The following is a 15,486-nucleotide window of genomic DNA, read 5'->3' as shown; positions in this document are numbered from 1 at the left end:
CAGAGATAAGTCAATTTCCACAAAGTCAGCTATGAGGATGGTAGGTTTCCATTTAAAAAGATAAGGGGAAATGGTCCATTTCGTTGCATAAATATGGGATTTTTCATAGGTGAATTGATTTATCGATACTTGTTTAAGCTTAATCTATCTGTTGAAGATAGAGAAAACCAGGACTATGATCTTAACTACCTGAATAGAAATAGAAAAAAAAACACTATTAATTTTTTTAAAGAAGAAAACAAAAAAGGAATATTAAAAATTTTAATATACAGCCCTGGCCTGTTGGCTCAGCGGTAGAGCCTCGGCCTGGCGTGCGGGGGACCCGGGTTCGATTCCCGGCCAGGGCACATAGGAGAAGCGCCCATTTGCTTCTCCACACCCTCCCCTCCTTCCTCTCTGTCTCTCTCTTCCCCTCCCGCAGCCGAGGCTCCATTGGAGCAAAAGATGGCCCGGGCACTGGGGATGGCTCCTTGGCCTCTGCCCCAGGCGCTAGAGTGGCTCTGGTCGCGGCAGAGCGACGCCCAGGAGGGGCAGAGCATCGCTCCCTGGTAGGCAGAGCGTCGCCTCTGGTGGGCGTGCCGGGTGGATCCCGGTCGGGCGCATGCAGGAGTCTGTCTGTCTCTCCCAGTTTCCAGCTTAAAAAAAAAAAAAAGAAATAAAAAAGGCTGAGTATAGGATTATGCAGTATAAATATTAGCTATATCCAAAACTCAACTTTTGAATACAACTATTTACGCCATGCTAATTTATTAATAATGACAATAACATTTGCATGACATTGTACTTTCTATGAAGCATTTTCCTCACTTATTCAAATATCATAATAAATGTGTGTGTACTATAATTGCCTCCATTTCATAGATAAAGAAACTGACTTCCAGTAGTTTTATTCAATTGAATAAGATTTCCTAGTATATTAGTTTTCTACTGATGTATAACAAACTACCTCAAACTTAGTGGCTTAAAATGACACCCAGTTATTAGTTCAAACTTCTGTAAGCCAAAAGCCTAGTATGTTATAAATAGATTCTCCCTTTTTATTTCTTTTAGATTTTATTTATTCATTTTTAGAGAGAGAGAGAAACAGAGAGAAAGACAGACAGAGAGAGAAAGGAGGATCAGGAAGCATCAACATTCATATGTGCTTTGACCAGGCAAGCCCGGAGTTTCGAACAGGTGACCTCAGCATTCCAGGTAGGCACTCTATTCACTGCGCCACCACAGGCCAGGTCAGATTCTTCCTTTCTGGTCTCAAGATAGTTGTTGGCCTGAGATCTTATCTGAAGATGCAATGGAGAATCCCCACTTAAGCTCATGGAAATTATTGGCAAATTCAGTTTCTCATGGTTGTAGAAGTAAGTTGCTTATTTCCTTGTTAGTCATGAGCTGAGGCTGCTCTCAGCTTCTAGCATTGCTACATTTATTGGCATCTGACCTCCTCCATTTTTAAAGCCAAGAGTGGCATGTTGAATCCATCTCATGCTTTAGAATTCTTTCACTTCCTCTTTTGCCGCCAGTCAACAAAACTCTTTGCTCTTAAGTGACTCACCAATGAGGTCGAGCCTACAAAAATAATCTTTGTATTTCTAGGTCAAATAAATTGTGATTTTAATTACCTCTTTAAAAAAAAAATCTATTTACCATAGCACTTAAAGAGATAGGAATCTAGCAAGTGCTATCTTTAGAAATCTGCTTACCACTCTTGGCTTGAGCACAGTAGAGTTAGAATTAGAGTTTTTAGGTCTATGAGTAAAAATCAAAACTATCTTGATTGAAATATAACTTGTCAGTTTATACTAAATCAATTTATCTGTAACTAATATTTAAGTGTCACATGCATACATTTCTCTCACACTATTTAGAAGTTATCATGGCATTTAAAAATACCAACATAAAAGGTGAAAGCATTTTAAGAGCAGAGAATATACCCAAATGGCTATAAACCTAGGGAAGAATGGCAAAGATCTGATTAGTAGTGACAGAGGGAAAAAGGCAGGACCGAATAGACCATTGCCTACTATCACAATATCGGGAGACCCTTGTAATCTCTCTCTTTTCACTTCTATCTCTTTGGTTTCTCTTCTAACATTTATATCATTTTTATTATAAAAGAGACATATTTTACAATGGAAACTTACTTATGGAGGAAAACTTTTACCCTTGTATACTTTGTACCTAGAATTGGTTCTAGCACATATTAAATGCTAGAAAAAATCTCGCACATAGTAGAATACTAAAAAAGCTAAATTCAATAACTTTGTTAAATTAATTAGAAATAAAAAACAGTATTATTGCAACATAATCACCTTGAAAACAATTTCTAAAATAAATATCAGAATCAACTCTTTATATAAAAATGGTGTTGACTGTAGTATCTAACACTTGGGAGCAACATAAGTGGATATGAATAAATGTTTAATTCACATAAGTAGATATGAATAAATGTTTAATTCCTCCAATGAATGTTTACAGATTCAGTTATATTTAATCAACATACAGGAACTTATGTTTCTCCAGCTTGAAGAAATAATTCTGGGTAATGCCATTTTCTCCCTGAGCCTGCAGTAGTCAGGAATCTTAGGAAAATGAAAAAAAAAGTTATTAGAAAGTCTGACTTAGAAAGTCTGACTTGAACAATATTGTTCTTAGAAAGTCTGACTTGAACAATATTGTTAAATCATCATTTCTAAAATGTGAGCATTTAAAAACCTTTTTTAATGACCTTTAATTTATTCCTAGCTTCATGTGAAAAAAAAAAGATGAATAAGGCCTACTTGCTTAGAATCTTTGTGGGTGCCTAGCTGGCTGACAGAATCATTTAATAGATGCAATTATAGTAAAAAATATTAATTTGAATAGTCAAACAATTCCCCTTAAAATTATTTACCTTAAATTTTTTAGTGTAATCTTCTTGAGCAATGGAGATCAAGAGAGCAGCAGAAATTCAAGGGTCGTTTCTGTTGAATTCAATTCTCATAATCTAGGTTCAAATTGCGTTGACTAGACTTGATTCAAATCAAATTGAATTGTCACAGACATGTGCCCCTAAAGTCTGCCTTTTCCCATCCTAGGCCAAAACCTTTGTTGGCTCTGTCAGTTAAAAACATGTATTCAGAAACACAAAAGAACTGTGGGATGGGGGTGGATGTAGGTCTATGGTTATTCACGCAGTAGTTATCCATGTGTTAAAATTTGTCTGACCTGTTGTATTCTGTAAAGAGAAAAATAAACACAATATTTATTACCAGCAGATTTCAAGTAGAATTTGGGCGACTTGAAGTTTTCATTTTATATTTCACAAAACATCTTGTCTTATAATGAACCTCTCATTTTCATCATCTATCACTCTGAAACTAAAGCTGCCAATCAAAGTTTGACATTTGGTGTGCCAAATTAGAAGATTTTTCTATGTCCAAATGGGGATAAGGTTGGAGCTGCCAAAATTGTACCCACTTGTGACCTAAATATTCAGAAAGGAATAAAGTCAATGCCATTAAAACTTGTGACATCTCCTCTCCATGAGTAATGAAAGCCTGCTGGCCAGCAGCGTGTCAGCTACATTCTGTTTAATCACTGGAAACTGTGTGCACTGTATCTGTGAAGCTTAAATGGGAAAAGGTGCCACTGCAACTGCATCTTTCTCCTTCCAAAAAATCAATGTAGATGAAGTAAGGAGAAAGAAGGCCACCTGACAGCTTAGCGTCGGAATGCCAATCATAAATTAGCACTCACAGAAGACTCTCTTTTAAGGGCCTCTGAGTTAAATATGGAAAGAAGATACTTAAAATTAAAAAAAAAAATCTTGCAATTTCCAAAATCTCAGATCTGAGTTTTATGAAAGTGAACAGAACCACACAATGAAAAATTTTCCCCAATCTTCATGGAAAATGCTGTCTACATAACTTTCTCTTGATTTTTGACACTTGGGATAGTTAAAAGATTGACAGGTTTCATGACTACAAGAGAACAGACCCTGATCTCTTTCACTGAAAGTATTTCTCAAGATTCTCCACATAATCTAAGTCAACTCTATTGTTTTCTCATTTTTTGAAAGAAAGCGCCGTAGTGTAAAATATGATTTGCAACTTGATGGCAGCATGCCCCAGTGACTTAGGTGATATTGAATTCTTGCATAAATTCACTTCATAAGCCCAGAAAAAGAATGCTGCTTTTGACAGCAAAAGAAGGCATGTTTCCTCCCTAAATCATTAGGTTAGAAATTTACTTTTTCAAATCATATGTTTCATTATATGTTACTTAGATTTAGAATATGAAGTTTAAAAGCATTAGATAAAAGGCAAAATGAGCCCATATCTTTAAACAAAAGCTGTATTAAATTTAAATCCAAAATGTATAAATTTACTATTAATCCTATGAATATTTAAAAAACAAAAATATGAAATCACTGACTTTGTAATAGTCTAACAATTACAATAAGTTTCTTCTCTCCCTTCTTTGTTACTACTTGCAAAATCCCGTGATCTCAGTCTTTTATACTCTCTTAAGAAAATGTGATATAGTCCACTATTTTTCTGACAAAATAAAAATAATATGGAAAGGAATAAAATATTGCAATATTCCTAATATTGCAAATATATGCCCTGGGAATTGCATGTTTATGTTCAAAAGGCACAATTTATATCATGTCATAATTAGGGTTGTTACGAGCTCCCCCCACATACCCCCCATTTCAGTAACTGCACATACAAATAGTGTCTTAAAAATAAAAACTCAAAGTAATAAGAGACCTGAGAACTCATGAAGTTCAACGTGTATCTAATATGGGAATATTCTTCAAACAGCCCTGACAATGGTGGCAGGGCCTCTACTTGTACATTTCTAAATCAACGGTATGCATTATATCTAAAGGTTGCTATTTTATCTATAATTATGGTCATTAACAAAATTTTGCCTTTTATTGAGGGAATATAAATAAAAAATAAGTAAAGTTGTGTATGTGCTTTAGTTGTGTTAATCACGAGCTCTGGACTCCATGCTACGCATCGTACTTGATGAAATAATTCCAAGTATGGGTGAAACAATGCAAAAAAAATTGAGGCTGCTATCTCATTGAATCTGAAAAGATAATTTTATTAAAATAATAACTTTTATGTACTTTGTGTAACAAATAGACATTTGGAAAGAATTAGATGTTACTTTAAATGAAGAGGTGTGAAGAGTTTAATAAGGGACTGTTACAAACTATGGGAAGAGTAATGGACAACAAACAAGAACAGGTGAAGAACTCTGAGGCTTACAGCATAGAAGAGTCCCTGACCTCCCTTACGCCTGACGGAACAAGAAAAGGAAGTGTTTACATCACTCAGTGAGCATAGTTGTAGTTGTAGGAGAGAGCTGCTTGGCTTTTTGTAGAGACCAAGTAGTCCAGCTTGAGGGAATTAAAAAATTAAATGTGCTCTGGGTGGTTGGCTCAGCAGTAGAGTATTGGCCCGGCATGTGGAAGTCCAGGGTTTGATTCTTGGTCGGGTCACACAGGAGAAAGCAACCATCTACTTCTCCCCCTCTTCTCTCTCTTGCTCTCTCTCTCTCTTCTCCCGCAGCTGTAGTTTAAATGGTGAGCAAGCTGACCCAGTGCTGAGAATGGCTCCATGGCCTGCCTCAGATGCTAAAATAGCGAAGCAATTGAGCAGCGTGCCCATATGGGCAGAGCATCACCCATAGGAGGTTTGTTGGGTATATCTTGGTTATGGTGCATGCAGGAGTCTCTCTGCTTCCCTGCCTCTCAATAATAATAATCGTAATAATAATAATAATAAGTAATTAAATGCTCCATCACACTATCATCTTGCCTTCTGATCTCCTATTGTTACCTTTTATTAGTGAAAGGCAACCAGAATCCAGAAGTAGTGTGCTCACTACTGCAGTGCATACATATTAGCCTCCCTGGGCACTGAGATAGGCAGAAAAAGGTGGAGAGTGGGCAAGAAAGTGCAAATAAAATATTGGCACATTTATGTACTGAAAACTATGGCTTACTGAAAAAGATGAACTTTTAATATATCAAAAACCTTAAACAGCCTGACCAGGCAGTGGCACAGTGGATAGAGAGTCAAACTGGGATCCAGAAGACCCAGGTTCAAGACCCTGAGGTCGCCATCTTGAGCGCGAGCTCACCTGGCTTGAACAACAACAACAACAAAAAGCTCACCAGCTTGGACCCACAGTTGCTGGCTCGAGCAAGGGGTCACTTGGTCTGCTGAAGGCCCACTGTCAAGGCACATATGAGAAAGCAATCAATGAACAATTAGGTGTCACAACGAGAAACTGATGATTGATGATTCTCATCTCTATCCGTTCCTGTCTGTCTGTCCCTATCTATCCCTCTCTCCGACTCTCTCTCTGTCTCTGTAAAACAAACAAACAAAAAAACCTTAAACAAAAAGATTTCCTATTTTAATAGTCATAAGGAAAAAATATAAAATAACAGAAGCAATGTGGCTATTGATAGTATGAACCTGATCTCATTGTTTTATGAATAAACTACTGTTTTGAATTTGTGCTCCACTTAAAATATCCAGCTCATTTTATAAGAAATATTGTTAAGCAAACCCTCTCACTTCTAATACCTAGAAAGTTTATTTTTTTAAACTTAAACTCAATGTTTTACATTTTTTAAACCAAGCCACTATTGCAACGTTCTCTTAACCCTCCTACCTTTCTTTCATAATAGTCTCACACACACACAGATGTGTAATGTACGTACAATTAATCTCAGCAATAAAGAACTCTTCATTCCTGCATGTCTTATACCACAACCTATTCTACTGTGCTTAAATACAGACAAAGTCATCCTTGAGTCTTATGTTTACAAACTCAGTTTTGAGGTTTTTCTCCTTCAGTTATTATATTGCTATTTCACCTCTGATCTTACCCTATCACCAATGACTAGAATTCTACCTTAAATTTCAAGTCCTTGGTGACTGAGTTTTTAATAATAACTCCCTTGTCATTGGGATCTGTAGCTTATAACTCAATTTTGCCAAACTGGTTTTCTTTATCTATTTCAGTATTTTAGAAATTAGGTTTCTTTATCTTGTTTTCTATCTTCCATGAGACATGATTTCTAAAGGACAAGAGAATTCATGCCCTTGAAAATCACAGGCTCCATGAGACTGTTTCTTTAATAGCCTAGTAGTACAAGGCCCAGCACAAGTTGTGGCCTATAGTAAAAGATTGACATATATGTGCTGAAAGCAACTGAAATGCTGCCAAACATTGCAGTATTAACCGTCTAGCTCTCTAGATTGCCCTCAAACATTTGCCACTCAGAAAGTGCTAATCATAGAACCATTATTATTTCATTCTGTATTGAAGACATGTGACTCAACTTGGACGCTGGCCACTGATGTTTTTATCTCACTTGGCCTTTTCAATGAGTTCACTCTCTCAAATTTTGACCTACATTTAGATGTGCTTGTCCATGAAGCCACCTTCAGAATAACAATGTCCAGTCTGAACATTCTTCTACTATTGTCTACATTGCTTTGGATTGGTCGTTCTCAGGCTGAAACTATTGTACTACCTACCTGGTTATTGCAAATCTAATTGATTTAATTAAATATTTAATAGCTAAAATATTTAAATATATTTCTAAGGCATAACAATGACAATAAACACCACCAAAATCTTTAGAGTTTCTTTTGTGCCATTCTCATTCTATTCCCCTGACTCCACTAACCACAACACTTAAGGAAAACATGATTCTGAATCTTGTGATTATCATTTTAATTTTCTTGCTTTTTTCACACACATACGCACACAATGTATATTTTGAACTTTATGTAAATGAAGTAATACCATGTACAAATTTTAGTAACTTTTTTTAAATGATGAAAATTATCTCCATTATGTTCATCTATATTGATACATGTAGCTATAATTTTTATTACTATATACCAACATGTTCCTTAACATATATTCTGCTATTCATTGAATTAGCTTTGTGCTGCACTCTTCTAGTTATTATCTCTGTTAGAGATAAAAGGATGGCCTGGGATAAGGCCAAGTTCAGGACCTGTACACCATTCAGTTTTGTATGAGTAAAGAGAAAAAAAATTAAGTAAAGTTTAATTTAAGCACTGGGAATTTTAATCAGATGCAAGGGCAATCATAGACATTGACAGGTTCTGGAGTCACTTTTCCCTAACCAAATAAAAACCCCTGAGAGAGATAAGAAGGCAAACTTCTTTTTCATATTGCTTGGGTTCTAGCTATTGTCTTGAGAAAGTTTATTTATCTTTTTATTTTTCAGCTTTCTCTTTTACAAAAATAAACTAAACTGGCTTACACCTTTAAAATTGTTTTTGTCTTAGATTAAATAACCTATGTGAGGCTTTGATCAGTTGGTTCAGTGGTAGAGCATCGGCCCTGCGGCATGTGGATGTCCTGAGTTCAATTCCAAGTCAGCGTGTGGATGTCCTGAGTTCAATTCCAGGTCAGAGCACACAGGAGAATGACCATCGGTTTCTCCACCCTTCCCCCTCTTCCTTCTCTTTCTCTCTCTCTTCCTCTTTGGCAGCCTTGGCTCATTTGGTTCTAGCAAGTTGGCCCCAGATGCTAAGCATGGCTCTGTGGAACCCAGGCTTCAGGCACTAAAAATAGCTAGGTTGTTGAGCAACCAGTAACCAGGTCCCAGATGGGCAGAGCATCAGCCTGGAGGGAGCTTGCTGGGTGGATCCTGGTGGGGGTGCATGCAGGAGTCTTTCTGTCTCTCCTCTTCTCACTTGAAAATAATAAATTTATATGAAATACTTTGCCACAGAGGTAACATCATCATGCAAATAAATACATGTAAAAGCCCTTAAAGAGGTTATGGCAATGTGTTCCAATGGTTCTAATTTTGGAAAAAAAAAAAAAAAAAAAGGATTTTTCTGTAATTAATGATGTAATTAATAACTTTTTCTACTCAGTCCTTTAATTACTTCTTTCTATGGGATCATTGGAGTTACAACTATTATTTTTAAGTTTTTGCTGGAAAGAAGTTGAGATTATAATATGTCTAAATTCCAAGTGGAGGAGATTAAAACATGTCTGGATATATTCTTGTGATGTGTAGTTGTTTTTGTATAGTCACTTATTGTTGGTCACAGAAGTCCTGGTATATATGTTAGTCATGAAAATGCAGAAATGGTTTCCACAAAAACTTTTGCTACTACTCAAACTGAAAACTAACACAGAATTTTGACCTAAAAAAGCAGGGCCAGAGGTTAAGTCCAAATTTTGGAAAATGTCCTCTGACACCTGCAGCAGATGCATGTGGAGAGTAGAGGAAAAACAAATATTAAAATGTACAAAACAATTGCAAATCAGTGAGTAATTTTTCCAATCATCAAACATGTACAATGCAAGCACAGAATTCAATTTTGTAGAGCCCAAATCAAAATGAATTTTTTTCTTGTCAGAAATTTATTTGATAAAGCAGGGTATAAAATTAAAATGAATTGTATAATAAAACAATTTCTGCATGTCTTGTATAAAATCAGTAGAAATTATTACAGCAATAAGAAGTAAAGTCCAATTTTTAGATCATTATAAAATCAAAAATTCATTAAGTAAAAGATCCTTTAAAATTGAAGTAATATATCCTTAAATTATTTAATAGTCTAATTAATGAAGACTTTTCACATTAGAAAAAAATTTTAAGTTTTTACTGATTTGACATAAAACACTGACACTGACAAAGATAAAGATAACATATTCATAATAAGCCACTGCAATGAGGAGAAATGGATGACAAATTGTTTGAATATTGTCAATTCAAAGTATTGATGATGAGTCACCGAAAAATACTTGAAATACTTTTAAAATATTAAAGAATCTTGATAAAAAAGTTTCCCAAATTTGACAGCAAATTGGGAAAAGGTTATTTAAGACAAATTGTGAGGCTGAGAGAAACTTTTCTACACTATTACTTAAAAAGAACCTACCTGCATAGTAAAAAGACTAAATTATCTTTTTATTTTCTCTTTAGTTAAAAAATAAATGACAAAATTATTTCATATAAAGAGATGATAAAATAACATCTAATAAAAAATATGCCAGAAATAGTTCATTTATTTTTTATTGAATTTATTGGGGTGACACTTGTTAACAAAATTATACTGGTTTCAGGTGCATAAGTCTATAACGCATCATCTGTACACTCTATTGTGTGCTCACCACCCCAAGTCAAGTTCTCATCTATCACCATTTATTCCCCCACACCCAGTTCTCCCCTCACCTCTACCCTCCTCCCACCAACATTCACCACACTATTGTCCAGGTTAGTGAGTTTTTTCCTCTTTATTTTCTTTTTGGTTCAACCCCTTCACCCTCCCCCCACCATGCCCTTTCAGTCTCCTTCTGACAGTTGTTAGCCTGCTGTTAGTAATATTTTAATAAAATACTTATATTTTTCCTATATTTGGCACATTTTGATACTGATTTGATTTTTTTAAATTGGTGATTTATATTCTTATTGTAAGCAAATACTCACCTTCATACTTTATTTTGTATATGTTATTTTATGTTTTTTTAATTGAAGTTTTTTCAAATTGTAAAACCTTTTTGATCCACATGATTTAGATCAACACTAGTCATATAGTAATTGCTTGTTAAATGTTAGCATTCATATTTATTATTTATATATATATATATAAGCATGTAGATGATTCTGCCTTTGTTTAACACACATACAGATATTGACAAAAAGGGTATGTGTATATATATATATATATATATATATATATATATATATATATATATTGCAAGTACCTACTTTTAGTTTCATGTAGTCTTTCCTGATGTTTATAATTCAGGGACATTTTCAATGTGCATTTGGATTAGTAACATTACATAGACATAGGATGAATAACAAAAGTAAGGGCACAAATGATTTTAAATTCAGACAGTAATAGAAAGTTTAAAAAAATCAATAAAGTTTCCAAAAACTAATCTCAAACATTATTTTCCCACAATAAAAGAATACTCTGCAATTACCTGAATGTACATGTATATTTATGCATACATATACAAAATTAAAAGAGATTTTTAAGGAACTTGAAACAGAAACTCCAATATTGAAAATCCTGAATTATGAACAAGAGAAAATGCTTTTCAAATATGAATGCATTTGTAGAAATATAGTATGACAATAGATGACTGAAAGTTAACATGTTCGCATAACTACCAGAGCATTCTACAAGCTTCTGAGAAATGAGTAGAGATAAGGATACATTAGAACTTTATCAACTGAAATTCTTCCACTCATTCTACAAGTAAAGAATAATGTTTACCCCATTATGTGGAACATATTGTCTTGAAAAGAACTGGTATCAATTTTTGAAGCTTCAAAAATAAAGCATAAAATAAAAATACAGCTTGTCAAAGATCCTCAGGATAGTTTTTGCGGTATCTCACTAGAATAAAAGCTTCATGTTATTAGAGCAGATGACAGTTCAATCTACTGAAAACAATGGCATTTGAAAACTATTAGACTCATGAATTATCTATTTTCCATAAAGTAGATTTTACATGAATATACACACAGCATGAGTATACATATAATTTAACACTTCAAGAGTTAACTTTCTTGTCATTATTCACAATGGAAATTATGAAAAGCAATTTTGTGGTAGCTTTAAAAATATTTTTAAATGACTATCTGACACATATGTCATGTTGTTTTATGTATCACAAAGTTAGTCATTTGTCACAGCATGAAACCAAGAGTTATTGCCAGGTCTACTACAATACAGTATCATTTGTTCAAAATCCCTCAAATAAGTAGTGATTTAGAGTAGTGGTCCCCAACCCGCGGGCCGTGGACCTGTACTGGTCTGTGGGCCATTAGGTACCAGTCCACAGAGAAAGAATAAATAACTTACATTATTTCTGTTTTATTTATATTTAAGTCTGAATGATGTTTTATTTTTTAAAAATGACCAGATTCCCTCTGTTACATCCGTCTAAGACTCACTCTTGATGCTTGTCTCAGTCACATGATACATTTATCCATCCCCCCCTAAAGGCCGGTCTGTGAAAATATTTTCTGACATTAAACTGGTCCGTAGCCCAGAAAAGGTTGGGGACCACTGATTTAGAGGAAAGAAATACAGTGTGTCCGTAAAGTCATGGTGCATTTTTGACCGGTCACAGGAAAGCAACAAAAGACGATAGAAATGTGAAATCTGCACCAAATAAAAGGAAAACCCTCCCAGTTTCTGTAGGATGATGTGGCAGCATGTGTGCATACGCAGATGATGATGTAACACCGTGTGTACAGCAGAGCAGCCCACGGCCATGCCAGTCGAGATGTGGACGGTACAGAGGAAAGTTCAGTGTGTTCTGTGGCTCACTAAATTAGAATCTGTGACCAAAGTGCAACGTGAATATCGGCGCGTTTATAATGAAGTGCCACCACATAGGAATAACATTACTCGGTGGGATAAGCAGTTGAAGGAAACCGGCAGTTTGGTGGAGAAACCCCATTCTGGTAGGCCATCAGTCAGTGACGAGTCTGTAGAGGCTATACGGGATAGCTACCTAAGGAGCCCTAAAAAATCTGTGTGTGAGCCCACATCGAACTGCACTGAATAGGTATGAAACTGGGAGAGTTTTCCTTTTATTTGGTGCAGATTTCACATTTCTATCATCTTTTGTTGCTTTCTTATGACCGATGAAAAGTACACCATGACTTTACAGACACACTGTATAAGCTCTGGTGTCAAAAGGCCTGACTGAAAATCAAACCATTGTCTTTTAAAATGTTGTGATTTTAAGTGGACTAACATCTCTGTACCACTTTGTTTTCCTAGAAAATTGACAACAACATTTGTCCTTAAGTTTTATTGTAAAAATCAATCAAATACAAAAATTTAAAGTATGAAAGAGTATTGGCTACATGTTCTCTTTTGGTGAAATTGCTGGTTCACTCCCCTTTATCTCTTTCACACAATCTCATGGGAGAAAATTATCAATAATCAAGACAACAATAGAAATCTTAGAGAAGCACTATTTATATACATTATTAAGCTATATAGATTTTTCCCCCATAGAATTAACAAAAATATTAAACTTATTATTCAATGCTTTTTTGTTTTTAAGGATCTTGGAGAAAATTATCAAGAAGGCTGTTGTGTCTGTTATAATCTAATTTAAATGAGACATTGACAAAAAATTATTGATATGTATGTTCAATTTCAGAAAACTAGTATAGGAATTAAAAGTCAGCTCTAAAGTCTGTATTTTTCTGTAATGGGTTAACTATACATAGAGAACTTCAACAGTAGTGAAAATTTTGCAGATAGTTTGGTAGTTTGGGAACCTAGTCTCTCCTATTAATCAATATGAAACTATTAAGATCTTAAAGTTTTTCTCTCTCCATTTAGATACATGATTGCATTAATCCCAGTTTAAAAAGATTAAGGACAATTAGGAAAAAGCAAATTAGCAATAGGTACACACAAGGAAGAGCTAGCTAGTTCTTCCACTTAGATCTGAGGGAAGAAATACCAGTAAAAAAAATCCATGAATTACATGTACTGAAAATTGTGAACTATTTATTATAATCATAACAGGATTAAACACATGAATGAAAATCTGATCAGAAATAAAATTAGTAGGAGTTCTGAATTACCACAAATCAAATTACCACATCTCAATGTCTCAAGGATGAATAAATATATTCTTGAATGAAGTAAGCATGGACAAGGTTAAAGGAAAAGATACTTCTTAATAGTCATGGGAAAGAATTGTCAATATCAAAATTATTTTAAAACCTTCTTAGTGTTTCTAATGCAAATCAAAACTACAATGAGATACTACCTCACACCTGTTAGATTAGCTATTATTAACAAGACAGGTAATAGCAAATGTTGGAGAGGCTGTGGAGAAAAAGGAACCCTCATACACTGTTGGTGGGAATGTAAAGTAGTACAACCATTATGGAAGAAAGTATGATGGTTCCTCAAAAAACTGAAAATAGAACTACCTTATGACCCAGCAATCCCTTTGCTGGGTATATACCCCCAAAACTCAGAAACATTGATACTAAAGACACATGCAGCCCCATGTTCATTGCAGCATTGTTCACAGTGGCCAAGACATGGAAACAGCCAAAGGCCCTTCAATAGAAGACTGGATAAAGAAGATGTGGCACATATACACTATGGAATACTACTCAACCATAAGAAATGATGACATCGGATCATTTACAACAAAATGGTGGGATCTTGATAACATTATATGGAGTGAAATAAGTAAATCAGAAAAAACCAAGAACTGCATTATTCCATACGTAGGTGGGACATAAAAACGAGACTAAGAGACATTGACAAGAGTGTGGTGGGTTGGGGGGGAGGAGGGAGAGGGGAAGGGGGGGAGGTGCACAAAGAAACCTAGATAGAAGGTGACGGAGGACAATCTGACTTTGGGTGATGGGTATGCAACATAATTGATCGACAAGATAACCTGGACATATTTTCTTTGAACATATGTACCCTGATTTATTGATGTCACCCTAGTAAAATGAATAAAAATAAAAATAAATTTCTTAGTGTTTCTGAAGAAGAGAAACTATATTAAACGAAAAAGAAATACTTATATCATATATATAGAATTTTTGTCCATACATTTATCAAAATTTTAAAATAAAAGCTTTAATATACATGCTGTGTATACCTGTGTCTCATTTTCCCTTCTGAAATAGGTTTGCAGAAAGCACGTCAAATTAAACAGCACCAACCATATCCCCAGCATTTATGGTGATTATATTGTAAATGCTCATTTTTGGTGTTGCCAAGAATTTTAAGATGGCAACTTTTTATTTTTTAGGTGAGAAAAATGAAGTATGAAACAAGTAATTTGTATAAAGTTATCTTGGCTTTATAAAATTAGAACTATTTGCATTTCCATTTTGTAAAATTTTATATTACTATATTGAGATTTCTTCTTTAACTAATTGGTAGAATTCATTAGTGAAACTATCAGGGCCTGTAGTCTTCTTATGTGGATGTTTTATTAATGTTCAATTCCTGTTTAATAGATTAGTACTAGATTAGTATGTATAGTATTATGATCAGCTTTTAGTATTGGTGTTTTCCAAGGAACTTATTTAGCAAAATTATTAAATCTATTATTTTCAAGTTGTTTATATTATTTCTATATCATTTTAAATTTCCATATAATCTTTGGTGATGTCCTCTTTATTCCAGTAATTGATAATGTGTGTTTTCTCTTTTTGTCTTGATTTATCTTTGCTGATAATATTTATTATTATCATTAACCATTTTATATAAGCAGTTTGGGATTTTATTCTTATTCTTTACTCCAATGATTAATCTTTCTTTTACTGTATCTTCCCCTTCTATTTAATTTGTATTTAATTTTCTCCTCAAAACTGAAGTACAGAGTACTGATTTTCAGCACTTTTACTTTTTGATTATATGGCTATGGATAAATTTATGAATTTTTTATACACTGTTTTAG

The sequence above is a fragment of the Saccopteryx leptura genome, chromosome 3 (genome assembly GCF_036850995.1).
Source record: "Saccopteryx leptura isolate mSacLep1 chromosome 3, mSacLep1_pri_phased_curated, whole genome shotgun sequence".
Classification (NCBI taxonomy): Eukaryota; Metazoa; Chordata; class Mammalia; order Chiroptera; family Emballonuridae; genus Saccopteryx; species Saccopteryx leptura.
The sequence above is the reverse complement of the archived record's forward strand: the minus strand, read 5'-3'. Positions refer to the sequence as shown.